This window comes from Nicotiana attenuata, chromosome 7, assembly GCF_001879085.1.
Source record: "Nicotiana attenuata strain UT chromosome 7, NIATTr2, whole genome shotgun sequence".
Classification (NCBI taxonomy): domain Eukaryota; kingdom Viridiplantae; phylum Streptophyta; class Magnoliopsida; order Solanales; family Solanaceae; genus Nicotiana; species Nicotiana attenuata.
In genome coordinates this window covers 10,547,565-10,557,584 of record NC_031995.1, presented here as the reverse complement: position 1 = coordinate 10,557,584, position 10,020 = coordinate 10,547,565, and the positions used below count along the sequence as shown (strand labels likewise).

Below are 10,020 nucleotides of genomic sequence, written 5' to 3'. Positions count from 1 at the left end.
AACTACCCCGTAGGATTTGGTTTAATTGCACTATTTGAATTACGTGGAAGACGTGTACACTAGATGACGAGTGTGTACACAACCTTATATGTGTAAATTGACCGGTTTAGACTCTTAGGTTTCTTATATGCATTTAATTAAAGTTGTCATATCATGTTATATCTTTCATTGTCGAGTTTACTCTGATATACTTTAATTGAAGTTGTTATTACGTGTTCTAACTTTCATTGTCGAGTTTATTTTTATATGCATTTAATTGAGGTTCTTACTACATGTCATATCTTTCATTGTTAAGTTTATTCTTATGCATTTAATTGGAGTTGTAGTTATTGAGAGCAATTAACATGTTTTAATTAATGTTGTTTTTTATGGAATATCATTCATTGTTGAGTTTTTTCTATTTTATTGTGTTGTTTTTGAGACTCTTGTATACATTGTTGTTAAGCCGTAGGCTATACGTTATTATGATATTGGTATTGTTATTTTGGCAATGTTGTGGCATATGGGCACGTGTGGTGCGAGTTGATATGTTATGTTGATTGTGACATTGGTACATGTGGAATTGTTGAGAGGATTGTCAGGGTGTTTGCACGAGTTTTGTCGTGCTATTGTTATTATTGATATTTGCACATGCAGCGAGACAAGGCGGGCTATATATACATCGGATTTGTGAATGTGGCGGGACAAGGTGGGAGAATTATTGGTGTGTGTGTGGCGAGAAAAGACGTGCATTTACTTTATTGTTGCGCACGTGGCGAGACAAGGGGGCTATGTTATTATATGTGATGGCTTGGGGACATGTTATTGATGATATTCGTTCTGTGGTGTGACTTTCTTGTATGTGTCCTGCATATTACGTGATTTATTGTGTTGTTCCTAATATGCTACTCGGTATCTCTGATTTTACCTGTTGACTTGAGGTGTGATAGTATACTTGCACATGCATACACCGTAACATGTCATTTATACCAGTTCAGGATTATGAAACTGTCACGAACCAAAATCCCAACTCGTCGTGATGGCACCTAACACACCGGCTAGGCAAGCCAAAACATAGCCATAAGGAAACATAACAACAGAACTTATAGAAATAACATAAGTCTGAAATCTCAATACAACTAAATACTGCTAATACAAGGTAAATCTCCTAGAAACTAGTAAATACGAAGTCATGAGCTCTACAACAGAATACAAGTCTGAAATTGAACAATAATAATTTTGTCTGAACTGTAAAGAAAGTATATAAGGAAAAAAAAAGTCAAAACTGCAGCGAAGGTGTCACGCCCCAACCTCGGGAGGCGCGACCGGCGCTCAATCGAGTGACCCCAACTGAGCAAGCCTTACCAAACACTATCTACCCAACTCAATACGAATAAGGGGACCATGCTTTCATTTATTCAACAAAGGGATATAGTATATTCAACATTTTTAGTTCATTTTAGATCACCGCATTAACTGTAGATAAGTTAGTTTCCAAGGTTCCCATAGAGTTACAATTCATAGGCAACATAAGTTTAGATTTACAACATGGATAGCACGCCCATTCAATGCCCACGCATAACCCACATACATGTCTACAGAGCCTCTAAGGATACAAAAATAAATGTGACAACGCCGGCAACAAGGCCCCGGCTATACCTCAAAAGTGAAAGTCCAAAATAAGAAGATGTGCAATATAGCCCCTTGAAGGAGAAAGGGGCTCATCAAGATCTTTGGGAAGGAGAATGCTCCGCTACACACGATCGGCACTATCTGCTATGGATCCACCTACATTCATTTAAGAAAATGTAGCGCCCCCGGGAAAAGGGGCGTTAGTACCATGGAATAGTACTAGTATGTATAACTAAGCACCATTTTACTAGAAAGAACTACCAAGCAATGACAAGTAAATCACATAGGTGAATCAAATATGCAAATCATATAATCATTCACATAATTCCCATAACTTAGTTTGGGGCATTCCTTTCCTACGTTCATCACTGTTCTCAATACCACCGCTATCTTGAGCGGAGTCCGATCACGATCGGACCGGCTAGGTTGCATCATTTGAGGCATGTATCTCAATAACTATTTCATTTCCTCTATCCGGAGCTCAATATCAGCATATTACCACCATGTGTGCGGTGTCACACCTCCTTTTTTACACACCACCCCTAAGGATAGTATATAAGGGAGTTTTTCCAATTTAAGTGACATTATTCGAAATGGGATTATTTATTTGATTTTTCAGAGTAGCCACTTGGGATGGTTTGTTTCTGGTGTCCCAAGTCACCGGTTTATTTTAAATCCCAAATCGAGGAAGATTTCGACTTTCCTTTTGAAGTCTGCGAACCAGAAATTCTAAGTAAGGAATTCTGTTAACCCGGGGGAAGGTATTAGGCATCCCCGGATTCCGTGGTTCTAGCACGGTCGCTTAAACTATTATAATTGGCCCATTATCTGATTTTAATACATGTTTTAGCCCATGGTACATTTTAACTTATTAAACGCTTTTAATTAATTTTAGGAAGATTCAACGTTATTTAAAACACGCCTTGAACCACGTCACATGAAATGCACCCGCGATCCACGATACATTTTATTTAACGTTGTTGAGAATTGGAGTTGGGTCACATGAAATGCACACTCGAGTTTAAGGAAACTAATTTAAATAGCGCGCCTAAAGCAACTACGCGCTTTCAAGTTAATAACAAGGTTTGCGAGGGCCATGGAAAATTCAACTAATGGCACACCTCGATTTCTAAAGAGTTAAAATTAATTAAATGGGGGCCATGGGCTTAGGGGTTTTATTTGGCATGGCTCGCCTCAAATTATTCCAAAGGGTTGTACTCAACTAAAGCAAGCTACAGATGTTCATGATCCTAAATTTGAGATTATTGATGCCATGGACAAGATATTATTGGGGAGTAAATAGGCTAGCTAACATGATGTATTACTTGGCCCAAATTTCTTATGGTTCGAGATCCACCTTATGGCCCATTATTCAATTTTAACTAAACAAACAACGACCCAATAGAACAAAGCCCAAAACCTATTATCATTTTCGGCCGAACAAACTCACGTGACTCGCATAGTTCTAATTTACCACAAATGGAGTTCAATTGCTAAAGGAACAAAATGATATTTAATGTTGCAACTTATGAGACACGTGACCATAACAATTCAACTTATCTGATATCCAAAACAATTATGAAGATCAAATGGTAAAAGAATTACAGTTTGAAGAATAATACCATGAGGCTTAATTTGAGTCTATGTCATTTCCTAGTATACGATGATAAATCTTGACATAAATAAACAAGAAGGTCCATTAGTCCATACTATTAACTTTACCACATTAAGAACTTGACCACTTCTCCGCAGAGTGGACGAAAACACATGTGGAAAAGAACACTGGTTCTTTTGAACTCACAAATTGAAAAAATGAGATCCAATGTTTGATCAAATTATGAAGCTTAGTAAATTGACTCATGAAAAATGAAGCAGGACTGCCTTTAACAGAAGTACATTTCATGGAGAAACAAGAATCAAACCTGAATGAGAATCTTTAATTGATGGAAAATTTCCAGTAATTACACGAACAAGATGAATCAACAGCTACGGCCTCGCCGAAAACGTAAATACGATGGAAAAGATCACGTCGACTACTTCTAAAACCCGACGAAGAAGCAAAAATAGACTCGCGGAAATCCAAAATTTCAGCAACATGGACAATGAACAGGTGGTGGTTAATGACTGTTGGGGGCGTTCGTAGCTGTTTGTAAATGGGTGAAGGTGTTTTTGGGGAGGAAAGGGTCGTTGATGAGTTCTCTTTTTGCCCGAGAGAGTGACGATGGAGATTAGATGATTTTTTCTGATTTTTCCAAAAAAAAAATGGCTGTCGTGACTTTGAAGAAGAAGAAGGAGCATTCGCCTTTCTCTGTTTTTTGTGCTAAAGGGTTGTGTAGTCCAAACTTATGAAAAATCCTGGTTGAAGCTTGGTGTAGGGATCTTTATTCTGTTTTTTTGTATCTTTGTGAAGAAAGAGATCAAAAATCAGATGGGGGAAGGGGTCCTTCTAAAACGGCGGATTAGATGGGTTTTTAGGCGTGTTTTAGGTGTATAGGGTGTTTAGGGATTATATACTATTATATATGGGTAGGGATTAGGTTAGGAGTATGGGCCTAGGGATTATGGGCTAGGGAATTGGGCCAAAGACTAAAAAAATGAACTAAAAAAATTTATAAAGACGGGATAAACCAAACTAAAACTAATTTCTCCTTCTAAAATTATGTACAATTATAATATAAAAATATAAAACTAATTTTAATTAATTGAACTAAACTATAAAATGTAAAACTACTTTTTTGTGTTTTCAAGATCACATAAAAATAAAGATAAGGTACTATTTTTGTATACTTTTTTATTTAAATTTACCAAAGATACGTAAACTAAAATATTTTTTATAATTTTTATTTTTTGTGACGAAATAAAGTAAAAGAGTTAAAATTAGCTGAAATAGCGATATTAGGCCTAAATTAAATATTTACGTGCTAAAATATAAAAATCTTGGGGAGGGTCAAAAATCACATGTCTACATGCGGCATGGTGTCCGATCACGACCCGATCGGCTAGGTCGCCTTATCTAGGCATTGTTCCTTTCTCATTAGTCACCACATACGATTCTTTATTTCACATATATCATATCAATTCCTCGGCACTTAGGGCCACCATTATCACATCGTTATCCGTTTTCAATATTCATCTTGCAAGTTGTGATCATAGACATATACAAGAGTAGTTTAAGTTGCAAGCACAGGTAAGTGAGCACATAGCTAGCATGAATAATTCTCAGTTTCAATCTTGGCCTATAGCCTAAGCATTTCGACACATAATTGTATTCTTCATACTTCTCTAAATTTTCAAGAATGGTACATTACATCACATTGAGGCACATCCTTCACGTATATGTGTAGATAATTACAAATCAATTAATGCGCAATAACAATCAATACATTAACCAATTCAAATCTTACCACACTTTCGTAAACGCCCACGGAGCTCAATTTCTAATAAAAGGGGGTTTTAGCCATACATACCTCAATATAGCTTTCCTTACTCCTTATAAATTTCCGGAACTCTTATCACTTCGATCTATTATGTAAGAATTACAATGTAAACCGAGAATTAGGGACGAGGTTGAGATTCTAGCTTGGTTCGAGCATAACATCAAACACTAATGGTGCACTATGATCTTAGGTCCTTCTTGCTAGGAATTTCTATCATTTTATACCCCAATTACTTTCTTTTTAGTTTACTATCTTCCAATACCCTAAGTTTAGATGTGCATGCAAGGAATCAATTCTTGTACCCATGAATTACCTCACTAATGACCCCCTTATAGCTGAATGTGGAAATAAGAACTGAGGTGAAGAAGCCTTACCTCTAGGGATGAAGGTTTAGAAGCTCTCACTTGATTATCTTCAAGGATTTAGCAAGATTCTATGGTGTAATTTGATGAGGAGAACTTTCCATCTCTAAGACCCCTCTCTTTCACTCTAGAAATGCTCAAAATGAGCTATAATACCGAATATAACGATAGGGGGGTCGGGTTAAAAATTCGAAAATTGGACCCCCGAGTCGGATCTGCGATCGCATTTGCGATGGAAATGTGGAAATGCGGGCCGCAGATTAGACTGCAAAAAGGCTCCCAAAATTTGAACATTCTGTTTGGGCATGCGACGGAAATGCGGTCCGCATACCCGTTCTGCGGTCGCATAATACACCGCAGAACTGACCTTTACAAAATCCCAAGGAAATTATGCGACGACTATGCGGTCCGCATATTGGTTATGCGATCGCATAATGGACCGCATCTTTAACCTCAAATTAGCTAACACACCGACTCACTCTGCAGCAGAAATGCGGTCCGCATACTTGGTATGCGACCGCATTCTAAACCGCACATTCGCACTTTTCTGGAAAACTTTGATTCTTGATTTTTAAATGCATAGATCAGCTCAAAGGGTCCGAGCTTCTAACACCTGGCCCTAACTTGGCACTACGAGGTTCGGGTTTTGAATGGAAATTTTCACGGGGCCTCACAGAAGGATTCTACCTCGCCTCTCGAAGATAGTCCAACAAGTAATCTACTACTGATAACTGGTCCCCACACCTGGATCTACACAATTAAGTGCAGAATGTAGTATGAGTACAACCGACACAATGTACTCAATAAATATCGTAACTAACCTCATCAAGGAAAAAGAAACAAGAATTATAAATAATACTTGCTATGACCTGTAGAGTTTCATAAATCCAACAAGTACAAACAATAATGTGATCATGTATAAGGTACTGAAAGGACTATCTGTGTGTGTGTACACAATTACTCAAAATCTCTGCTCAGTCACTGGGTACAGCATATAAGATGATATGCAGATAAATCAGATAATAAATCACAGAAATTGCAAGTAAAGATGATATGCAATTCCAAAACAACATTGGCCAGAATTTCCTCAACCTTTCCATATCTGTACCAAACCACTTATCAGTTTCCTCAATAACCGCGTGTACACCATCAAGAGAGAAACATGAGAGAGTGACCATAGTGTAATAACATGGTCGGTCATGTTGATCATTTGCACTTCGCTTGGTAGTTTGAGGGCAGGAGTAGCTCCGTATGATGTATTATGACTTATGTGAATCGTCGGTTTTGGTTTTCAGGTTATTCGGAATCGATTTAGAAGGATGAATTTCATGATTTAAGCTTTAAGTTAGAAGAGTTAACCAAATTTTACTTTTTAGTATTTGACCTCGGATGGAGTTTTGATGGTTTTGTTAGGTCCTGATGGTGATTTTGGACTGGGGCGTATGCCTGGATTTACATTTGGATGTTTCTAGAAGGTTTTGGCACAAATTGGCGAAAGTTGGGAATTTGAAGGTTTGGAAAGTTTATAAGTTTGACCAAAAGTTTACTTTGAAGAAATCGGATTCGTATTGTGGTTCCTAGAATCGGAATATCTTTGTTATGTCATAGGGACTTGTGTGCAAAATTTGAGCTTATTCCGGGTTGATTTGATATGTTTCGGCGCGAGCTTTGGAAGTTGAAAGTTCAAAGTTCATTCAAGCTCGAGTTGAGGTGCGATTTGTCGTTTCGATGTTGTTATGTGTGATTCCAGGCCTCGAATAGGTCCTTGTTATGTTATCGGACTTGTTGGTATACTTGGACGGGGTCCCGAGTGGCTCGGGTAAGTTACAAACATGGTTCAAATCATTTTTATCTCTTGTTGCATTGTGGAAGGTTGATGGTACTGGTGTAGCCGCATTTGCGGAGTCTTGGTCATAGAAGAGACTTTGCAAATGCAGGTTGTCCATCGCAGAAGCGAGAAGAGGTTGGGTGAGAAAGATCGCAGAAGCAGAGAATTTAGCGCATGTGCGGATGCGCAAGTAGGAAGGTCTTCGCAGAAGCAGAGTTTGTTACCACAGGTGCGAGGGTTGCTTGGCAAAGTTGTTTTCGCAGAAGTGAAGTTTTTCACCACAGTAGCGAAGGTTGCAGAAGCACCTACTGTCCATAAATGCGGAAAACGCTAGGCAGAATGCTTTAAGTTCGAGGGTTGGCCATTTTTATCACATACTGAGCTATAGACTTCAGAATGAAGCGATTTTGGAGGCAAATTTCATCACAAGGATTGGGGTAAGTGTTCTATACCCGGCTTTGGTTATATTTCATGAATCTATATTCGATTTTGGCATGTGGACTATGAATTTTAAAGAGAAAATTGGAGGTTTTGCCTAAAGCTTCATAGAGTGAATTCTTGAGTTTTGAACACCGATTTGGAGTCGGATTTGAATGAAACAAATATGGTTGGACTCGTAATTGAATGGGTTGTCGGATTTTATGAGTTTTTTTAGGTTTCAAGGTGCGGGCACAGGTTTTACTTTTGGGTTTTGATTAAAGATTCGACCTTTATCGATTGGGTTTGTTTCCTTTGGCATTATTTGATAATCTTGAGTTGCTTTCGCCTAGTTTTGAACCGTTCGGAGGTCGGTACGCACGGGATGGCATATTGGAGTATCGTTTGGCTTGCTCGATATTGGATTTGGCTTGTTTGAGGTAAGTAACACTTATAAACTTGGTGTTGAGGGTAAGAAACCCCGAATTACGTGTTATGTGATTGATGTTGAGGTAACGCGCATGCTAGGTGACGGGCGTGTGATCGTCCACCATGTGAATTGTGATTTAGTTGATTCCATGGAACTGAGAAGTTGTACTTTATGTGTTAGAGCACCTGAGCTGTAATTCATGCTAGAAATCATGCTTAGGCATATGTTGGAATTATTGGGACCCACTAAGGTCATTTCTGCTGTTGAATTATACGTTTAAATTGAAATTTTATACTCGGTCATACTTATTCATTGCATATCATATCTCATTCTTTATTGCTATTTATTGATACATCATATCATCATTTTTGGGCTAATTTCATGACATTGTGAGCCTGAGAGACTACAGAGATTGATGATTGAGTGAGGCCGAGGCCTGATTGTGAGTGATATCTGGCTGCACATCGCAGCATGTTTTATTGATTTATGCCTGGATCTGGCTTATTATAGTGCTTGGGATGAAGGATTCCCTTGTCGCGGCCCCTTTTTCTCGCGAAATCTGGTTTATGACATTCGTTTGGGACAGCTCTTTCCTTTTGGGAAAGGGGTTTGCAATTTTGAAAAGTCGCCACCTAACGATTTTAAGGTGCGTTAGGGCACCTATGGGGTTCAACTACAACTATGTTTGATAACCAGAGATAGGGTAAGGGCTTGAAATTATCCTAAGGGTAAGGTGTTAGGCACCCCTCAGGATCCACTAGTGTAGTTCCCGACCAGATAGTTCTTTGTGAATTTGTGCCACTAATACGCAAACAAACAAGGCTCAAATAAGAGAGGATTTAAATACACAAGTGTTTGGAAATGATAAAATAAAACAAAGTCTTGAAAGAGTTATAACTAAGCATGCTAACGAATATAAAGGGGGTCCTAGGTTTATTTGTAATATGGATCACATCAATACAATACCCGGTAATCACTCCTCAAAGAGGGGCTACACGTGGTATTAGCGCACCGGTCATCATTACATATCTACCCTTCCCACCCCGTTAAGGTATTAAAGCGCGGATTGGTCTCGACCTCTATTGTATGCTATTACCCGCCCCATTCCTATCAGTCCCGGAGGAATTTAGGACTACTATTCCTATAAGAATTAGGTTGACTCTTGGGTTTTTTAAAGGTAAAAAAACTAAGGCAATATTCAAAACACATAGGACTGCATATTAGGGGAAACATGTACGCAACTAAGAGGCTCATAGATACCTCCTCAAGCAAAGCACATAAATAGCATGACTTAAACACATTTAGGGTCAGAATTTAAAGTACTAAGACAAGGAAGTTTTAGTTGTTGAAGCAGACCCATTGATTATATAACAGTGATAAGAAGTCCGAATCAGGCCTACCTTCTGATTGTAGCAGTTACTAACTAAACAAAGGCGGATTCAATTTTATCATTATTACCAAAGGCTTGCCTAAGTGTGTATTGATGATACCCTATATGCATGATATCTATTACTGATTCAAAATGGCAAAGCAGTAACAGTTTTAAACGAGCAATTTGGATCCTATAGGCATGCTTCCTAAACCGCATTAATGAAAAGAGTAAGTTGTTTAAACAGTACGAGTCAAACTGATTTTAGCTAAACTGGTTTTAGATCCTATAGGCATGGTATCTAATTGAGTAGGCAGGATTTATTTGATCACATCGAAATTTCAATAGGCGTGATTTCTAGAAAATATTGATATTAACCTTATAGGCATGACATCCAATTTCGAAGCTGATTTTTAACCATGTAGATATGATGTCTGATTATAGCCATTAGACCATATAGGCATGATTTCTAAGTGTGGAAGTAAATGTGCAGAACTTCAATAATCAGATTCTATAGGCAGGATATCTAAGTGTGGAAGTAAACATGCAGAACATTATTAATTAGA

The 10,020-nt window shown here is 38.2% G+C and overlaps 1 long non-coding RNA gene across 1 annotated transcript; it reads right to left on the bottom strand.

The window, feature by feature from the left end:
• LOC109230403 lies at positions 1,467-4,097 on the bottom strand. The gene is made up of 2 exons (XR_002068629.1): positions 3,534-4,097; positions 1,467-1,767 (listed from the first exon to the last, which is right to left on the bottom strand). It is a non-coding gene; the product is annotated as an uncharacterized LOC109230403 (long non-coding RNA).